Source organism: Antechinus flavipes, chromosome 6, assembly GCF_016432865.1.
Source record: "Antechinus flavipes isolate AdamAnt ecotype Samford, QLD, Australia chromosome 6, AdamAnt_v2, whole genome shotgun sequence".
In the NCBI taxonomy this organism is placed as follows: Eukaryota; Metazoa; Chordata; class Mammalia; order Dasyuromorphia; family Dasyuridae; genus Antechinus; species Antechinus flavipes.
The window spans coordinates 153,264,693-153,284,062 of NC_067403.1; the positions used below are offsets into that span (position 1 = coordinate 153,264,693).

Here is a 19,370-nt window from a genome sequence, read left to right on the forward strand (position 1 = left end):
TTGATTTAGATATAACAGATTGCAGAATATATGATGATATAAATATTGTTGGAAACTTCAAGTGTCCACCTGCTAGAAGTGTAACTAAATGTCTTTCATACATATAGATCAACTATGATCATTGACAGCCTATTGAGCAAATATTTGGATAGTAAGGCAGTCTGTTGTCAGAGGGTACACACACACACACACACACACACACACACACACACACACACACTGGTTTCCAAAAAGAGCAGCTCTATGAGAGAAATGGGAAGTGAGGTGAAGTTACATAGAGATATGATGGGAAATTATCAAACTATGGATGTTTTAACAAAATTCAGAGTAAGAATGTGGAAGACATAGATATAAACAGAATAAATATTTACTTTGCTGTGTCCCTTGGGTACTAATTAATGAATATTTGTATGTCAAGTTAAGTTAATCTACAAATAGCAGCTTATAATTTTATCTTTCTAATCAAATGATTCCTAATAGGATTGAAGAAAATTAAATTTTAGTCCCTGAATTTTCACTATGGGGCAAGTACCTTGGGCTTCCAGGACCTCAATTTATTCATCATTAAAATGAAAGGATTAGTCGATGTGATCTTTGTGATATATTCTTGTACTAATACTATATTACTAGCATTAGCCCACCAATAATGCAATGGATAGAGCTCTGCACTTGGAATCAAGAAGACCTGAACTCAAATTTGGCCCAGACTTTACTAGCTGTGTGGCCCTGTGTAATGACCGCGTATTTAAAATCAGCCGGAGTCAGGAATTCAGGTTAAGGGAAAAATCTTCAATATTTATTGAAGTGAAGAGGTGAATAAGGATTGCGATAGCAAATATAGGCAAGAAAGATTGCGATAGCAAATATAGGCAGTTGCGACAGGAAGCCAGCTAACAGAGAGAGACGCGAGCTGAGCCAACCGTGGCAATGGCAATCCCAAAAGTCTCTCCTCCCCTTCCTTTTCCACTCCCCTGCCTCCACCCACCAAAATCGTCATTTCCTATACAACACATCAGGACTTGCACAAAGAGTGGGTGGGGGCCATTCTTTCTCCAAGCTTATATATTAATAGAGTATGGTCCAATTAATATTTAGCCTCATGTGCTTGGGACCTCAGTGCATCAACTCAAGCCTCAGCCCATTACATCACAGAGCAAGTGAGAAAACATCCAGGTAAGATTTATATCTTGCATGTCCACTCACATAGTGGACTCCCAGGCCCTATTTTTGATGGGAATTCAAAGGCAGGTAGCCTTTTAACTATGTTAGCCAGTACGCCTTTATTTCAGGAGGCCCAGGAATCCCATTCTAAGTACCATCAGGCTGCTCGAGCTTTGCGTTTACAATTTGGGATAACAAAAGAGGAAGCTAGGAGCATAGTAAAAAGCTGTACAGCTTGCCTTCCTTTCCATGCTCCTACACTACCTCCAGGGAAGAACTCTCGTGGTTTGAGACCCAATGAAATCTGGCAAATGGATGTGACCCATTATAAATCTTTCGGTAGTCTGTCTTTTATCCATGTTGTGGTAGACACCTTTTCAGGATTCACTTTTGCCATACCAGCAGCAAAAGAGACAGCCCGAGTGCTCACTGAATTCCTCATGCAAGCATTTGCCATTATGGGTGTGCCACAAGCAATAAAAACAGACAATGGTCCTGCATACACCTCCAAACATTTTGCACACTTTTGTGCACAGTATAAGATTTTACACACCACTGGCATACCCTTTAATCCTCAAGGACAGGCAATAGTAGAGAGGAGAAACAGAGACATTAAGACGCTGCTCCAAAAACAAAAGAAAGGGGGAGCCACAGGTAACCCTAGAGAGCTTCTAAATCTAGCTCTTTATACTATTAACTTCTTGATTTTTGACAAAGATGCACTGGCTCCGGCAGACAGGTTTTATAACCCACCGGAAGGGCAATGTCCAGTGCGAGCAGCTCCACTATCTTTAGATAATCACCAGGTGATGTGGAGAGACCCAGAAAGTGGTGAATGGAAGGGACCAGATAGGCTAACTGCTTGGGGGAGAGGGTTTGCTTGTATCTCTACAGGTGGAGAAGGAATCAGGTGGGTGCCAATGAACCGTATTCGCCTTGTCCATCGCAGAGAGACGGAGCAGACCCTTGAAACGAAGGAGAAGACCCAAGAAACATCGGGTGGTTCTGTTGCTGATTGTGCTCACCATTGAAAGAGTGTGGCAGTTATGGCGTTTGACTCATGGACATAGAAAATCATTGGACTTCAAAACCCTCAGAAATCATTGGATTCTCTGAGACATAAGATTTTTGTAGGACTTTAAATCCCTCGGGAATCATTGGATTCTTTGAGACATAAGACTTGAAAGCCCTCAGGAATCATTGGATTTTCTGAGAAATGATAAGACTGCTACAGGACTTCAAAATCTGCTGGAATCATTGGATTCCCTAAGACATAAAAAGACTTTTGCTGGACTTCAAAAACTTGGGGGGATCATTGGATTCCCTGATATGTGAAGCAATGGACAATAGACTGGTTTTGGACTATCTCTTGGCTGCTGAAGAGGTGTATGTGTGACTGCTGTTTACATACTCTCCTTCTAGGACTTCTGGCAATCTTTTACAACACAATGTTGATTTACATTGTTTGTTATACCGTTACTTGGGTGTATAATTCATGTTTGTTACACCACATCAAGCCTGCACTGACTGTGGGGAGAGTCATCACTAATAGCCTCTGCGTTGTTGCTATGTGCTATGTGCTATGTGTTCCCATGCTGATGGGTTTGTGCATAATAAGACCCTTGAGCCCAGAAACCTGCTAGCAACCCCCACTTCCCTTTGGTGCTTTTCATCTCCCTTCCTGAGATGTCAGGGAGGGCGTGATTATCTCCTTTTTAGTGCTTTCACCTCCCTTCCTGAGAAGTCAGGGGGGTCGTGATCACCTCCTTTTCGGTGCTTTCACCTCCTTTCCTGAGAAATCAGGGAGGGTGTGATCACCTCCCCTTGGGGGCTCTGACTTCCCTGAGGAGTCAGGGATGGCATGATCACCTGTGTTCTAAAACAAAAGAAAGCGGGAGATGTAATGGGCTGAGGCTTGAGTTGATGCACTGAGGTCCCAAGCACATGAGGCTAAATATTAATTGGACCATACTCTATTAATATATAAGCTTGGAGAAAGAATGGCCCCCACCCACTCTTTGTGCAAGTCCTGATGTGTTGTATAGGAAATGACGATTTTGGTGGGTGGAGGCAGGGGAGTGGAAAAGGAAGGGGAGGAGAGACTTTTGGGATTGCCATTGCCACGGTTGGCTCAGCTCGCGTCTCTCTCTGTTAGCTGGCTTCCTGTCACAACTGCCTATATTTGCTATCGCAATCTTTCTTGCCTATATTTGCTATCGCAATCCTTATTCACCTCTTCACTTCAATAAATATTGAAGATTTTTCCCTTAACCTGAATTCCTGACTCCGGCTGATTTTAAATACGCGGTCATTACAGCCCTGTGCAACTGAACCTTTGTTTACCTCAATTTTCCTCAGCTGTAAAAATGAGGATTATTGTACCTACCTTAAAGATCAAATGAGATAACTTTTTTAGTGTTTTTCAACACAGAGCATTGGCTCTGAAGTCAACAACCTGGATTCAAATCCCACTTAAGATGTCTGCAATTTATATGACCCTGTGTAAGTCATCTACATATCCTTCAATTTAATTATCTCATCTATAAAATAAGGAGATTGGACTAGATGATCTCCAAGATAACCTCTAATTTCACACAGGTAGCTAATGTAGCAGAGTGCTATACTTAGTGCTTATACTTAGAGTAAGGAAGACATGAATTAAAATCCAGCTCAGATGCTTACTAGGTGAGTGATTATGGGCTCAGTAACTTCTATTTGTCTCAGTTTTCTCATCTGCAAGCTGAGGAAATTAATAGCATCCACCTCCTAAAATTTTGTTAGGATAAAAGATATATTTATAAAGTCCTTTGTAAACCTTATAGCTTTATATAAATATTAGCTATAATTTCATCTTCTTTATCATCATCATCATATTATTATTATTAGTTCCATAATTTTATCCCCAAATCCTTCAAGTTAGAGAAAGAGATTTTCATTCACATGATCTTGGAATATTCTGGCAAATAATAACACTTGAAAGTTAATTTTCATTTTTGTTGTAAGGGCTTGATGATTTCCAAAACTTACAGATTTCAACTTCAATGAATGACTGGATATGTCATTCACTGCTCATAGAATCTGACTAAATAATAGGAAGAAAAACTAATAGACAGCCTACTCTAAAAGACACAGTTCCAAAAATACTTCCATCATCTGGGGCTTGAACCACTAGACCAGAGTGTTCCTCAAAAAGAAGAGGAGAAAATTAACATATTGATAGATAGGGCAGTATTTGGCATGGCTATTAGAAGATATTTTCATTCTACAGATGGATGCAACTGAAGGTAAGGCTATAATATGGGCCAAACACCCAACTACGTACACTACACAAATCTCTAGTTTTGCTTCATCTCTAAGAATAAATTTTCCTTTACCTTTGTAGTTTAAATGAGGTTGGACCAGATGGAATAATTGCCTTTTTAAAACAACATTCAGGAAGAAAAATACTTGGAAGAAGCCAGTGGGTTCTTGTAACTAGGTATCCTTGCCCAGCAAGTACCTGTATCACTATAATTTTGGCATGGGTGACTGGACTTTCAAGGGGACGGGTTTATTTTAGGCAACAGGCATGAAACTTGATAAAGTGGAGCAATTAACAATATCTTAGCCTGAGACTTCTATGTGTGCTGGCATTCGAATCTTAGAAATTCACTGACAAGACAAGTTCATTTCTAAAGATTGAAAGTTATGAAGGAGTACAAGTATTGATCTCTTTGGGTGTCATTACCCTGATATATATTCACATTTGGCCTCTGGAAGGACATAGTCAAAACAGTTAAAGCTAAAGATTATGGTGAAGAAATATACTCGCCTAGATAGACTGTTACTTTTCAATTTCATAGTCTAAAAGCATTAGCTAAATATAATAGCTAGCATCTAAATAACACTTTACAAATATTATCTCATTTCATTTTCACATCAATCATGGGAGATGGTTGCTATTATAATCCCCATTTTACAAATTGGGAAACTGAGGCAGAAATGCACCAAGAGATTTGCCCAGGTCAAAGAACTGCTATGTAGTATTCAAGGCCAGGTTTGATCTTAGGTTGACTCTAAGGCCAATATTTTATCTTTTATGCCATTAAGCTGCTCAATAATTAGCCAATTAATTAGCTCAATAATAACTTTTAGAATATCATTAATTACCTTCCTAGCTTTGGCACCTCCTTTTCACTTTGGTGAGAAAGCTCGAAGAGTAGACAGAGCACTAGCTATAGAGCCAGAAAGCCTGGGGTTCAGTAGTATAGACTATTGATAAGGAATATGAAGAAAAAAGGAATAACAAAATTGTATAATCTACATTTTAAAGAAAAAACAACTTTAAAAGACTTTATTTAGAATTCTAGTACAATGATGATCCATAAGTCAAGAAGAGTGCAGATAAAATATACCATATACTTCAAATGCCAGAGGTGATCATCTATTTCAAAATGTAAAATAACAATCATCTTTGGACATGGATAAAATTGTAATTTGTTTTGTTGGATGATGCATATTTGTTAAAATGTTTTCTTTTTAAATTGCTAATCAGAAGGAGTAGTGAAAGGGAGAGAAAATCAATTCTTGTGAAAAAAAATAGGGTTTTACAAATATTCTAGTCTATAATATCACTCTGACTGTCTGATCCTGCTTTGGGAGGATTTCATAATGGAGATTTGAATGTTTCAATATCATTTCCCAGAAAACCGGCTCACTGTATAATTCAAACAAGCAGACAGAAACAAGCTATGAACCAAGCCAAACCTATAGAGAGAGTAAGCCAAGCTATTAGTAATATGCTTGCCATGATTTTGACTGCCAAAATGCTATAAGTTTATGTCAATCTGTAGTGAAAAAATTACAATTTGTCCACATTTTCTGAGTAATTCTCCAGAAGTAAAAGAGAAATCACACACACAAGAGAAAAATCTGACTGCATTGACAAGACACAGAATTTAACGGCTTCTGTGTTGCTATGTTTTGACTACAGCTCATGGCCTCCTTAACTTTAGACAGAAATCTTTATGCTCCCTATAATCTGACAAGCCTAGCTTCCCTGGGTGGATAACATTTCAGCTAAATGTATCATCTTTGAAGTAGAAGATATGAGGCTGGCAAGAAACTGTAAATAATTCTGATGCTAGAAAATTTTACATTCCTTTGATCTTTTTCTCCTTTTTAAATTCACAAATTGTTGGACTCAACTGCTCTCCCTTTGACTACATCCAAAGATTTATAGTAAGCTTTCTGTTGATAAAATTCAGAAAGAAGAGTTTGGAGATTTTTGTCTACCTTTTCTCCAGATCTTTTCAATGAAGTGTTCAAGTTCCCCTTCTTAAAAGAAAAGATTTTCCTTGCAGATAATTAGTTTCTCTTAGGAGCTCTACAATCCTTGAAAATTAAGTCTCTATTGAAAATGAATTAGCCTAAGCACTGGTGATTTGAAAAATTAAACATTTCATTCTAGATTAGGAGCATAATAAACTCAGTTGTCCATACTTCAGGGAGGAAGTGGGAAGAATAGATGCCAGGACTGAGAAAAAAAAAATACTATCCCTGTTTCTGCAATAGATATACTGTATGGAGCTGCCTATGCTGCTTAATTTCCATTTGGATTTTCACATATTTAAAAAGCAACCATTTGTACTTCTGCTCTTCTCCCATCCCACTCCCTTCCTTTAAATTATATAACCAAAATGAAAGCAGTATTTCATGTATTCTTAAAGCTGTGCTACCAATTTGATAGAGAAAATTTTAGATTTGATGCCAGAGGACATGAATTCAAATCCCAATTCTCCTACTTGCTACCTGGATTATCTTAGAGTTATTCTTGGAAAATTAAAATTCTCCGGTTTCCTTTTCTGTGACATGAGGGACTAAATTAGATGATTTCCAGTCTTCCATAAATGTATAAAATTCTTTGACTTTTAAGTCAAAGTCAAAATGAATTTGACTTTCAATCTAATATTTTCAATCTATATGCCATCTATATACCAGTTGCTTCTCCTTTCTCTATCCTTGGGCTTAACTCCACGTTTAAAAAAAAAATGGTGCCCAGCACCCAGTACCTTAATAAATTCTGGTCTAAATTTTTGTCCTGATCTAGCTCTCCAATTGAGTCCCAGATAAAGAGCTAATTTCACGAGGAGTAATCATTAAGATCTTGTTTATCAATTTAGCATTGACATGGGATTGGCAGGTAGATGGTATAGTGCATAAAGTACTGAGGTCACAGAGTCAAGAAGACCTAAGTTTCAAATCCTGATTCTGAGATTTATACAAATCACTTACTTTCTGTGACTTCAGTTTTCTCAAAACAAAATGGGGACAATAACAGCACACAATTCAGAGTTGTGGGGATTAAAAAAGATAAACTATATAGAGCACTTTGCAAAACTTAAAGTACAAGATAAATGCTACCTATTGTGATTATTATGTGATCTCTAGGGTCACTGTAAGGGGTAACTGAATGATATAGTGGATCAAGTGAGAGTCTTGAAGTCAGAAATATTCATCGTCCAGAGTTCAAATCTGGTCTCAGATACTAACAGTGTGACCCTAGGTAAGTAATTTAACTGCCTCAAATTCCTTATTTGTAAAATGAGTTAGAACAAGAAATGGCACCCCCCTCCAATATCTTTGCCAAGAAAGCTTCCTAATGGAACAAAGAGTCAGATCCAAATAAAAAAAGGAAACATCATTAAGTCATGAGGAATTGGGCAATCCAGCCATTCTCATCAACTAGCATAGTATCTAGCTATAGAGCTATTAACAAAGTACCAAGCATTGATTGTGTTTCATATGTACCAGGCACTGTGCCTGGTCAACTCATTTCTTTTTCAATGCTTTCAATCTTTCACATTTCATCCTTGTATTTTATAGTAGCCAGGTTCAATTCAATTCAAGACAGTTTAGTACAGTGGAAAGATCACTAACTTTAAGAGTCAGGGGATTTAGCTTCAAATCTTGCCTCCAAAATTTTCTCCTTATCTGATGTTGGCCAATTGATTCCACTTCCCTGGACCTCATTTTCTTCATTTGTAAAAATTAACAAATCATTAAGAGTAATTTTTTAAAGTTTTTTTTCTTTTTAGTTTAGATCTATGATCCTTATGCTGATTAAGTTCAAGGTATTGTATTAACACCATTGGTAAAGATCATTACTATCCAGATCCAATTTTCAAGGAGATATACTCAAATAACTATGATGTAAGGAAGATTATAATCTGTATAAAGGAGAGGTCAGGCTAAAGTGGTATAAGAAATCTGAGAAGGGAAATATTGCTCTTAACTAAGTCGATAGGAGTTTAGGGAGAACAAGAAAATCATCAAAAAATATATTTTAAAAATTATGTCCACCAAATCTGTTCTCTCACACTTAGACAAAAAGCCCAAAAATTATAATATAATATCATCTTACTTTACACCTCCCAAAATAAGGGGCTTAATTAAAACCAAAGACATAATGATTAATGTCATTCTGTCCAATTCTCAGGTTTTAACACCTACTTTGTATTATATATTAAGGTCCTTATTATTTTTTATATTATTATATAGTTATATATTATAATACATGTAGCATATATAGTATATATATATAATACTATTATTTTATATGTTTATTAAAACCATCTCAAACCTGCATGCTGACAGTCAAGAACATACATTTAGACTCATAACCTTCAAATCATAAAGACTCATAAACTTCAACAAAGATTTCTAAAATTAAAATATAAATCTTTTTTTTTAAGTCAAATTCTAAGTGACCAAGCTGGAAGTACTCATCATTAACTGTTACTGATCAAACCAGTTTTGGCCCAGAAACTCTGACTTGTTTCCTTTTGAACTTAAGCTAGTTAGTTCTTCCTTGGGAGAATAGGAATCAATCTGTTGGAATTGGGTTTAGTGCAGATAACCATTTAACATTAGCCCTATTTCAACTAAGAACTGTGAAACCGAAGGGATATCCTAACTTCAGCCTCCCCAGCTGCAGAGTTTACAAGTTTGTGCCATCATGTGCATATTTTTTAAAATCAACTTGTACATTTATTGGTGTTCAACAAGGAAAATCCACCTATAATGCAAATTGATACCTGCCTCACACCTGTTTTCTTTAACTCTTCCTTCCAATTTTTAAAAAGCAATTAAACTATCTTCTTATTTTTAAGAGGAATAATTCTTAAGTGTTTTCTCTTGTTTCTGTTTCTTTGAAGTACAGGGTAGTCTTCTTGGGCTTTAAAAAATTGAATTATACGAAAGTACTCTAAAAAAACTGAGATTTGGTTTGCCTGAATTTTTGTTTATTTTCTCTTTTTTTTTATTTTCAAAGCTTGCCTGTCATCTTACTTTTTGTCTTTCCATGTTGACTTAATTCATTACTTTTTCCTGGGAAGCAGAAATTGCTTAGTTGGCAATATTGGAGAAAGAAAAACAGGACAAAATAAAAAATAAAACATTTTAAACTTTCTTAATTTTTTCTTGAATACTTAGAGGGCAGCTAAGTGGCACATCTTCCCTGGATGCAGGAAGATCTGAGTCCAAATCTATGTGTACACACACACACACACGCACACACACACACACGCACACACACACATACACATTGAGCCATGAATTATATCTTGCTTGATCTATGTTCCTTCCAGGATAACTAGGAAATTCTGCTTGACTCCCTCTAAGGCCCTCTTTTCTCTTTCTCCCACTCCTTTAGATCATAAGACAGTGACACTAGAAGTTGCACATTCTTCTCTCCAAACATCAGACCTTGCGATGTCAGGAAATTGTGTCATACATGATGCTTCTTTCATTTAAATTCAAGGTGAGGCATCTGTTGACTAGACCAGCCAATGAATTGGCTAAGTCAATCAAATGAAAATATATAGGTAAACTGGCCACAATTTTTAGCTTGGCTACTATACTACATAATAATTATGCTCATAAAAATCTTACAAACATTGAAAGGTAGTTCAGGTTTGACATAAAGATTTCTGTTGGATGAAAGACTCCATGGAAATTCAAGGATGTATCAATATTCTAAATGATGCATGTTTAGGAGTGGAGATAGATCCTGGGAGTAGTTCCAAGTTGTTAAAACAGAATCTGAAATCTCTCCTCCTCTATTTTTTTCTTATGTAAGCCAAAACCCTCATGCTTTATGAGTTCATTATACCTGGCCACAATGCCTGGGAAAACATTTTTATAAAGCTCATATGAATCCCAGTACCCAATTCCACAATTGTGCAACATGATGCTTTTAACTATTATATATATATATATATATATGTATATATATATATATATATATATATATATATATATATATATATTATATATATATATATTTGATACAACCATATAATCAGAAAGCTTGCTGGCTTTGAAGTACCTTAAGTTCAAACCCCACTTCTGATACTTTCTACCTATGTGACTTTGGACAAGTTATTATATCCCTATATATTGTTTTTCTCATTTGTTTGACCTACTGCCGCTGAGGTCTTCTCATAATCTTGAATTGGGTTCCTCTGACCCTAAACACTTAGCAGGGCATTTTCTAGGCAAAATACATAGGACATGCCATTTCCCCTCAAGATAAAAACTCCTAGACTCAGCTTCAGATAGGTTTAGAAAGATGAGTAATCAGAAAATAATAATAATATCTAAGACTTATCAAATGTCAGCTGCATTAATGAGTCACATTCAGGGATCAAGTCTTCTGTGAACTAGTGATCTTAAAATGCAAGATACGGAAATTTCTCAAATGAGGATATGATTGGGAATGACGCAAGTGGCTTCCATCATGAGACTTCAACATGTTCCTATAGCTTGAATTCTTTCTGACTATTCTCAAAATTAGATAAAAAAGAATTAAATGATCAAAATCATAAGCAATCAAAAGTTGTAAGGGATATGAGAGGTTAAATGCCTGACAGTTATATAAATCACTGACCAGAAAGACATATTTCAAGAAGGAATTATTAAATGAATGAATGACTGAGGCAAATCAAAAATGGGACAATCCTAAGTTTGTTGCATGTCTTACAAACTTCCCAGTAAAGATTTCCATCTAAGGTTAAACTAAATCATAGTTAATAATACATTTCAATTGCTCAAGAAAGCAATGTCTCACCAGCGCATATTGAGTATCCCAGAGGACTTTTTTGCTTCCAATTAGTATCCAGGAGCAGAATGGAAGATTCTGAGACATTCTGACCCTGAAACTCAATATAAAATCAGAAAAGATAAGAAATTCCAAACCTTCTCTATCATTGGACTTAAAGGTACATTTATTTGCTTCCTATTATGTGAATTCCTACTAAAGAAATCATTGACAAAATTTACAAGTTTGTAAGAAGAATAGGTGAATTTTAAACTAATTACAGAAAGTTGTTAATAGTGACCAAGAAACCACATGTTTGCACTAACTAGGAACGAGACAGAAAGGCTACACATAAACAAAAATATTGACAGCAACACATTTAATAGTTAGCAAAGTACTAGAAATAAAGTTGTATTCATCAATTGGGGAACTGCAGAACAAAGTATAGCAAATGAATGCAATATAATATTACTATACGCTAAGCAATAAAAAACAATTCAGGAAAACATTGCAAGGTTCACATGAACTGTTTCAGAATGAAATAAACAGAACCAGGAAATTAATATGCAAAATGACTTTAACAATGTAAACAAAAAACATACATACAACAAAGCCAAACTGAATGCTTTGTAATTTCAAATACCAAGCTTATCTGAGGAGATGGAGATGGGGGAAGGTGTGAATAAAATTCCCATTTTTAGTTGATAACAGTCTTTGGCTGTTGGTGGAATGTTTTCTATGCTATCAGAAACAACTCATGTGCAAGTTGGTTTTTAACATTTTAGATCTGAAGTTGACCTCAGAAACCACTTAATGCAGTTCCCTGAGAAAAATCTCTCCAAAGGACTTAATTTTTTGAGGATCATAAATCAAGAATTAGAAGGTACCATATTATCTTAAAATTTTTCACAGCAAAGAAAGCTGGTCCATGAAAGGAAAATTTTGCATTCTACATCAGAGTTCTTTATAACTATGATAAAATAGTTCTTCAGTTGATATGAAAAAAAGTGGGTAATTCTAGAAAATTTCAGCAATATGGACTTTTGAAGAAGAAAGTAGAAAATGACTGTTGACATATAAGAAAGAGAAATGTTCAGATGTTGAATGTGGCCTAAATCAGAAAGGAGTGGGGTAGACAGGAGTCTTGATCCTTAAGGATATCTCTAAAGAGCATTATACTTGAAATAAAGATAAGTGATGAGAGTTTGTTGGTTAAATTTAATTTTATGCCATTTTATCTTAATCTTTCATTTCTGAATCATTCTGAGTCTTTTGAAGGAAGAAAGTGCTTCTAGGTGAAAAAGGAGGTAAAGTGAGAAGAGAATACAAAGAAAACTAAATCACATGTGACTATTAAGTGAAAAAATGGTTATGTTTGGACTATATTCTTCTGGCCAAGCTAGATGATTTATTATTATCACATATAATGCATCCATGCATTTGTATAGCCTATGCACTATGCAAGGAATAGGAGTTTCATTCCATTCTACCTCTTTCCCACTTCCATCTTTGCCATTTGGTTGCTCTCTCTTTCTTTAGACTCAAGCTCTAGATCCCTTTTCTTCCTGAATCCTTCCCTGATCCCTCCCTCTTTGAGTTTCTCAGGTAATTCCAATGAGTTCCCTTTTGCTATCTCTTTTGTGTTTATTTTATAATTACATGTAAACTTTTATCTTTTTCCTTCTAGATCTCATAAGATCTTTAATGACATTTTTTTTAATTCTCTTCCCTCTCCCAAACTAACAGTGCACCAAACAAAGTGAACACTTGATAAATGTTTGCTGAAGTGAATTATCTAGCCATGGATGTCCTTTAATGTCTTAAAAGGATTTTTAAAAATGAATTAAACTCACCTTTTCACTCTCCTACCTTAGATGCTTCAAAGGACTGGGTATATATATGCAGGCACACACTGAGCAAAGGGGCATTTTAACTAGAATCTATACATACAGCATTCACTTCAAAGTTTTTCTCCCCCACATATCAATGTGGTATTATCAAAGATTGATAATTATAGCATTAAGATAAATTTTAACTATTTTAATGTTATATTCATCAATATTATGGTTATTTCCATACTTTTACTAAAAAAAAAAAAAAAACTGTCAAATTCCCTTCACTTAATACCATAAACTTACTTATAGAAGCCTAAAAATTACTTTTGTGAACACTGGAAGAATGGAGTTTAGAGAAGACCTCAAAAATCCAGTAGAGCTCAAAAATAACATTGAAGGCATGCTTTATATTATTAGTGTTGAGGGAGGGGTGGTGATAAGAAGCAAAAGAACAATCCTTAGATCAAGATTGGGAAGAGATTTTATGCAGTCTTAGCTCTGAAGAGGAAGAAGGAACTTAAGTGAATTTTCAGCAAATGCTACTTAATGATGGCAATATTCTCCCTCATCTACAGAAGTGAATACATTTATTTCAGTCTTCAAATAAGCCAAACATTGGGTTTTTTCAGGCTGCTAAACATTGATGGGGCTGAGGAATGAAGTCAGATACCTCTGTATATGTCTAGTTGGAGTTCATTATCTTCTGTAACTGATCAAAATGAAATATTAAATCGTAGGTTAAAAGTACCAGATCCCTAAACTCTGATGAGTACTAGGGAATCTCATATTGCATATCCACCTAATAGGTGTTTGTATACAACAACATCATGAATTAGAAAGAACATGAATTTGGAAGACCTATATTTAAATCGTAAGTCTAAAACCTACCAGCTATGGAACATTCATTAAGCCTATTTAACCTGAGAGTTCATTTCCTCTTCCATAAAATGAGGTTGATGATACTTTTACTACTTTCCTCATAGGCATCTTCAAAGGTCCAAATGAGTGTAAGTAAAGTACTCAGCACACCTTAAAGTGATATAACAGTAGCACCTACTATCACTACAAATTCAGTTAATAATAAACTTTTGCTAAAAGACTACAAAAGGCATCTTTACACAATATTAAAATCTGATTTCATATCTTAGCTTTTAATATTCTAAGTAGAAAGTAGAGCCTTGGGTATGAGTAGATAAGTTTGTGGGATGTTTGAGACCATCCCGGGCAAAAGCATCATCTGGGACAGAGTACTACTCATTGTTAGGAGGAAGAAAAATTTAATCTTTTAAAAATCTATACTTTTTGTACTCCCTGAATTTTAATATTCAGATTTTCAAGGTATTTTCCATTTGAAATGGCTAATTGGCAATCTATTCATAGTTATACATGGAGGCCCTGTGGGTACCTGGATTGTAGACATTGGCCTTGATTTCAGATTCCACTTGCTCTTTCTTTTCATGTTTCATCTCTACTACACCTGGTTACTCAGGGATTTTCATAATTATTAGTACATTCTTGCTTTGCTCTCATGAGCAGAAAACTTCTTATTCCCATTTTACACACACACACACACACACACACACACACACACACACACATATACACACACCCCAAAACAAACAAACAAAAAAACAAAAAAAGCAAACAATTCCATATAAATCAAAAATAAAGAGAAAGGCCTTGGTGGCTGCAGCAATATAATTAGTAGATATAGGGAGAAGTCACCTATCTAAAGATAATACTATCTAGATGAAACATTAGATCTTAGAATAATACTGCAAATATAATAAGTTGTTATATGTATATGAATCTGCACAATCTATAAAAAGTGGGTGCCATTCCTTCATTTGTTGCTTTTATTGTATTGAAATTTTGCCTGTAGAATCTGAGAGAAAATTATTTAGTACTCTCAAGTTAAACTACTTTTTCCCGGCTTGATTGGATTGAACTAAGAGATGGATGGATTTAGTGCTTGTTAAAACAGACAAATATAGCATTGCCAAATTGGTCTAACATTTAACAAACTTTAATTTTGATGGTTGACCTTAAAAAAAAAGGTCTTCTTTCACTACCATATTAAAAATGAAAAAGTTATTTATTACTTCTCCAAAATAACATTAAGACACACTATTTAATTCAAAGGTTATTTTCTTTTTAATATTTACTAATCAGGGACTAAAGTTAATTCCCCTGATATTTTCCACCTATTTCTTCCCAGAATAAGGAATGAAAGAATTTTTTTAAAATAAAGAATATACAATATGCTACTCAAGGGAATGGAAAGAATGAGCCATGAAGTTTGAGTGCTAAACCCAGAACAAAAATAATAAACACTGAAAGATAACAAAATGCTTTCTTTTTTTTTTTTTTTTTGTTTTACAGAAGGAAAATTAATGTATTTTTAAAAAAAGATTTATGATTTCACAACCAGAGAGTACACCCTGTAAGATAATTCCCTTCAGCAAGGTACACTGGCAAATGATAGACTGAGATTTAACAAGAGCATAGAAATTTTGGCCTCCCTGACTCAAAGACCAGTTTTCTATCCATTATACCATGTTGGCTCTCTTTTAATTTCAAACATATGTGCATATATTTGGAAAATACATCTTTTGGGGAGATTATCATAAAATGGGTAATTATTTAGAGGTGTTTTCTAAGGTAGTATGTGAATTTAAAATATAAGGGTGGTATCCATTAAAAATGTCCTGGAATTTGTCAAGAGTAATTGAAGAGGGAAGAAATGTGCTGATTCCTTCAAATATTTTGAAATAAAGAATTGAAGACAATTTTTATATGAAAATGTCACACAATATTTTATGCATACGTATTTCCCTGAATTTAAAGCTGCAGAGGAGAAAATATTGCTCTCACTGCCTTTGTTTTTCATTAAACCTCTATTACATCAGATGGAAACATGGGGTTCAATGTCATACAATGGAATTAAAGGTAAACACTACTTCTATTTCATTTCTTAAAATAACATCAAGATGGCAACTACAAGAGGAGGAGAAATGAGAAATCTAGTTATTTTGAGTAATTAAATATTAATGTTGCAGGTAGAATGCAACTTGTTTTTATTTCAAATAATTTAATAGGTTTTCATAGCTGTGGTAACTCTAATTTATGAAGTTTAAAGGTACAAATTTTAATATAAAATCCTATAATATCAGAATTGGAATGGATCTCAGAAATCAAATAATTCAATTTATATATAAGCTAGAATTCCCTGTATAACATCAGGAACTCTATCCAATTAATTAATTAATGGGAAAAAATACTTATTTAGCACATAGTAAGATTTAAGCTACAAATTCAAAAACAAAATCAATGCTTGTTTTTAAGGAGCATAAATTCTAAGAGGAGAAGCAACTCACATAACAGAGTGGTGTGGAGAATTTCAGGGATAATGAAGGGGACTGTTGGACAGTAGAATGAAAGCTGAATATACTAAACATTTATAAAAGGCTTATGATTGAGGCAAGAAGGTAGAAGCTGCTCAGCATCAGAAATGACTGGATCCAAGTTACATTTTTGACACAAAGGCCATGTGACCCTGCTATTTCTTCACTATATCTCACCTACATCTCCCATGCCCATGAAACTGAACTGATAAGGAATAACAAAGTTTCTAATCTCCACAACTGTACTTGTAGGAGAGGCAATTGTATCTCCACACAATTAAAATCACAGGACCAATTCGCAGAGTGTGAAAGGAACAGTATTGATATTAGACAAAATTTGTCACTGTCCTTTAGCAGTATATGTTCTAATCAAAGCATATTTTTTTCCTAGCATTGCTGTTATTTTCATTTGATCTGTGATCTCTTTTGCAATATAACTAAGATGGAAATGTTTTGCATTATACATGTATATAATCTCTATTAAATTGAATGTTTTTACATGCAGGGGGTAGGGGTGGAAGGAATTTGGAACTAAAAATGTATTTTAAAAAACAAATGTGAAAATGTGTTATTATATACAATTGAGAAAAAAATAAAATCATTCTTTAAAAAGAACATGTTTTATTCACTGATGTGGAATAGAATCCTCTCAGGTGAGTCATTTTATTTTGAGATATTGTAAATTGATTATTTTTCTTTTTTTAATAATTTTATTTTCCTAATTATATTCCAAACTACAATATTAACATTCTGTCTTAAAATTTGAGTTCAAATTTTCTCCCTCTTCCTTGCCCCTCCTCTACCTCTAAGAGGATAAGAAACTGGTACATGTAAATAATGGTAACTATTAAAATGTTTTTATTGATGTTGAGTTAAAAATTCTTACAACCACAACCAACTGCTCTGAATTTTGTGCTCTGGGCTTATTAAAAAAAAAAAAAAAAAAAAGGTTCTAATTTCTATTCTATAGGACGAACCTTAAAAAGTCTAGCATAATTATTATGTCCCAAGTCTTTTGTCCTGACTCAACAAGCTCAGTTTGTTCAACAGTTCCCTGTATTTAATAATTATTAAGTACTTAAAACATTAGACAAATGAACACAAAGGCAATGTCATTAGTTTTCCTTTTTAATTTTTTGATCATGTTGCTTTAATTCACAGACTTTTTTTTTATAGCAATTGTTTTCAAGCTATTAACATCCTATTCTCTACATATATAGAAGTGATTTTTTTTTAATTAAAAGACTTTTCATTTATCCCCATCAAATTTCAACTATTTCAATTCAATGCATCACTCAAATCTGTGAAAAAAACATTTGGCTCCTTATCTCATGTAAGGAAATTCCTTCTGGTTTCAGGGCATCCCTATATTTAATCAATATGGTTTATCCATATCCAAGTCATTGATAAATATGTTTAGTAGAACATAGACAAAAACAGATCCCTGGGGCAAGCCAGGAGAGAACTACTTCCCCCTTGATAATGAGTACTAAAACTGATGCTCAAAGTTCTTTCAATGCTTTGTTAAGTGTTGGCATCCCCAGGAATTTTGACAAGCTGCCACCCAGAATACTAACATGACATGTAATTAGCATATCCTTTTTCTTTCCTTTTTTTTTTTTTTTCCTGTATGAACACGTGATTTCATGAGGATAATGCTTGTAGTTCCTATTTTACAGAAATGTTTTGGAAGCCAAATGAGATAATATAGATAAAGCATTTGGCAAATATGAAAGTCTTAAATAAAAGACAGTTACTTTTTCTATTTTTACTGTTGTTAAATTCAACATTGGTAATGGATTTGGTAATTTAGAATATTAGCAGCTTGGAGCATGAAGCGTTTAACTAACCTGGTCATAGGCCCACAAGCAAACATCCTGCCATAAGCTAGAGTAGTACTCAATTCTGTCGATTCTGTATGTATCTTGATGACTAAAGCATTTGAGTATTTTAAAATAGGGTGCTTACCTAAGTATTTCAATCATGTTTATATTACTAACTAGCACTATTGTGAAAAAAGAGTTTAGAAAAAGTCAATCACAGTCTAATTCAGTCAAGATTATCAAAAATCTGAATCAAATGATTACAAATGCAATTTTTTTATGAATTAATGTGATTAATGTGTACATGACAAATATTTAATAAATAAGTCTCTCCATGTTAGATTTTTTTAATTATTCATTTAGGAAAACAATTTCTTCCTTTTCAGGTTTATATTTGATAGACTTGTGAAATTCCTGTGGAAAGAAACCAAAACCTGTTATTGTGGTATAAATACTTGTAACATTTTATTTCCATAACATTGTATGTCTGTTTTCTGTAAATATCTTCACCTTGTTTTTTTACATAGGTCATTGCCAAGTGCCTCGCTAAAGATGGTAAACACTGATCCCCAAACCTCCATCAATCATAGGGGGAAAAAAAATCAGAGCTTTTATCAAGCTCTGATCTCTTTTTGAGTCAATATCAGCACCCTCTGAAATAAATTAAACACCCATTATCATCCTTTAGGAGAGTACCTGTTGCTATTTTTACCCCTGCAAAAACTGAAAGATATAGTGGTCAATAATTCTAATGGTGATGGCTTCAACAAAGGAACTGAATTTGGTAGAAATGGAGAGGAACATATTGCACATAATTTCAAATACACCTAAAAGGCATATTTACATAAACATAATGATGATAATGGAAGCAAATAAACTATCTTTTGTTGGGAAGATACTAGAAAAAACAAATGCATTATTTTCTGCATATGAGTCATGAAGAGCATATATAGAGTAGAAAGACAGTGAGCTTTTATGCCGTTTACAACATGAGATAAGCATCAGGGTATAACAGAAAAAGTCCTGAATTTGAAGGCAGAAAGTTTTAAAAGTTGAACAACACATACAT

At 34.3% G+C, this 19,370-nt stretch overlaps 1 protein-coding gene across 2 annotated transcripts in view; it reads right to left on the minus strand.

Annotated features, from left to right (window-relative positions):
• Window positions 1–19,370, minus strand: part of PPP3CA (protein phosphatase 3 catalytic subunit alpha) — a 365,964-nt gene that overhangs the window by 261,210 nt on the left and 85,384 nt on the right. The gene's annotated exons all lie outside the window — the stretch shown is intronic.